Consider the following 2,497-nt stretch of genomic DNA (forward strand, 5'->3'; position numbering starts at 1 on the left):
TGGATAGAAGAGGGACAGGAATGGTTGTTGGAGGTTCCTGGTTACAGATGTTTCAGTAACATTAGGGAGGGTGGTAATAAAGGAGGGGTGGCCATGCTAATTAGAAATGGTGTAACGGCTGCAGAAAGGCAGTTCGAGGGGGATCTGCCTTTGCAGGTATTATGGGCTGAAGTCAGAAATAGGAAAGGTGAAGTCACCTTGTTGGGTGTTTACTATAGGCCCCCCAATAGCAGCACAGATCTGGAGAAACAGATTGGGAAACAGATTTTGGAAAGGTGCAGAAGCCACAGGGTAGTAGTCATGGATGATTTCAACTTCCCAAACATTGATTGGAAGCTCTATAGATCAAGTAGATTGGATGAGGCGGTGTTTGTGCAGTGTGTACAGGAAGCTTTTTAACTCAGTATGTAGATTGCCCGACCCGAGGGGAGGCCATATTGGATTTGGTACTTGGTAACGAACCGGGACAAGTGATGGGCTTGTTAGAGGGTGAACATTTTGGTGATGGTGACTTTCACCTTGGTTATGGAGAGAGATAGGTGCGTGCAACAGGGTAGGTTTTACATTTGGGGAAATGGTAAATACATGGAAATGTGGAACTTTTTCAAGGAACAGATACGACGTGTCCTTGATATGTATGTACCTGTCAGGTAGGAAAGAGATGGTTTTGTGAGGGAACCTTGATTGACGAGGGAGGTTGAATGTCTTGTAAAGAGGAAGAAGGGGGCTTATATAAGGTTGAGGAAACAAGGTTCAGACAGAGCATTGGAGGGATACCGGATTTCCAGAAGGGAGCTGAAGAAAGGGATAAGGAGAGCTAAGAGAGGGCATGAAAAATCTTTGGCGGATAGGATCAACGATAACCCCAAGGCATTTTATGCGTATGTGAGAAACTTGAGAATGACGAGACCGAGGGTAGGTCCGATCAAGGACAGTAGTGGGAGACTGTGTATTGAGTCGGAAGAGATAGGAGAGGTCTTGAATGAGTACGTTTCTTCAGTATTTACAAACGAGAGTGACCGTATAGTTGAAGAGGAAAGTGTGAAACAGACTGGTAAGCTAGAGGAGATACTTGTTAGGAAGGAAGATGTGTTGGGCATTTTGAACAATTGAGGATAGACAAGGCCCCCCGGGCCTGACGGGATATATCCTCGGATTATGTGGGAAGCAAGAGATGAAATTGCAGAGCCGTTGGCAATGATCGTTTCGTCTTCAATGTCAACGGGGTGATACCAGGGGACTGGAGAGTGGCGAATGTTGTGCCCCTGTTCAAAAAAGGGAATAGGGATAACCCCGGGAATTGCAGGCCAGTTAGTGGTAGGCAAATTAATGGAAAGGGTACTGAGGGATAGGATTTATGATTATCTGGAAAGATACTGCTTGATTAGGGACAGCCAGCACCGAGTTGTGAAGGGTAGGTCTTGCCTTACAAGTCTTATTGAATTCTTTGAGGAGGTGACCAAGCATGGGAATGAGGGTAGAGCAGTAGATGTAGTATACATGGATTTTAGTAAGGCAATTGATAATGTTCCCAATGGTCGACTTATGCAGAAAGTCAGGAGGCATGGGATAGAGGGAAATCTGGCCAGTTGGTTAGAAAACTGGCTAACCGGTCGAAGTCAGAGAGTGTTGGTCGATGGTAAATATTCAACCTGGAGCCCAGTTACAAGTGGAGCCCCGCAGGGATCAGTTCTGGGTCCTCTGCTGTTTGTAATTTTTATTAATGACTTGGAAGAGGGAGTCGAAAGGTGGGTCAGTAAATTTGCCGATGATACGAAGATTGGTGGAGTTGTGGATCATGAGGAGGGCTGTTGTCGGCTGCAAAGGGACTTAGATATGATGCAGAGCTGGGCTGGGTAGTGGCAGATGGAGTTCAACCCTACCAAGTGTGAGGTTGTCCATTTTGGAAGGACAAATAAGAATGCGGAATACAGGGTTAACGGTAGGGTTCTTAGTAAGGTGGAGGAGCAGAGGGATCTTGGGGTCTATGTTCATAGATCTTTGAAAGTTGCCACTCAGGTGGATAGAGCTTGAAAGAAGTCCTATGGTGTATTAGCGTTCATTAGCAAAGGGATTGAATTCAAGAGTCGTGAAGTAATGTTGCAACTGTACAGGACTTTGGTTAGGCCACATTTGGAGTACGGTGTGCAGTTCTGGTCGCCTCACTTTAGGAAAGATGTGGAAGCTTTGGAGAGGGTGCAGAGAAGATTTACCAGGATGTTGCCTGGAATGGAGAATAGGTCGTACGAGGATAGGTTGAGAGTGCTAGGCCTTTTCTCATTGGAACGGAGAAGGATGAGGGGTGACTTGATAGAGGTTTATAAGATGATCAGGGGAATAGATAGAGTAGACAATCAGAAACTTTGTCCCCTGGTACAACAGAGTGTTACAAGGGGACATAAATTTAAGGTGAAGGATGGAAGGTATAGGGGAGATGTCAGGGGTAGGTTCTTTACCCAGACAGTGGTGGGGGCATGGAATGCGCTGCCTGTGGGAG

The sequence above is a fragment of the Chiloscyllium plagiosum genome, chromosome 49, assembly GCF_004010195.1.
Source record: "Chiloscyllium plagiosum isolate BGI_BamShark_2017 chromosome 49, ASM401019v2, whole genome shotgun sequence".
Lineage (NCBI taxonomy): Eukaryota > Metazoa > Chordata > Chondrichthyes > Orectolobiformes > Hemiscylliidae > Chiloscyllium > Chiloscyllium plagiosum.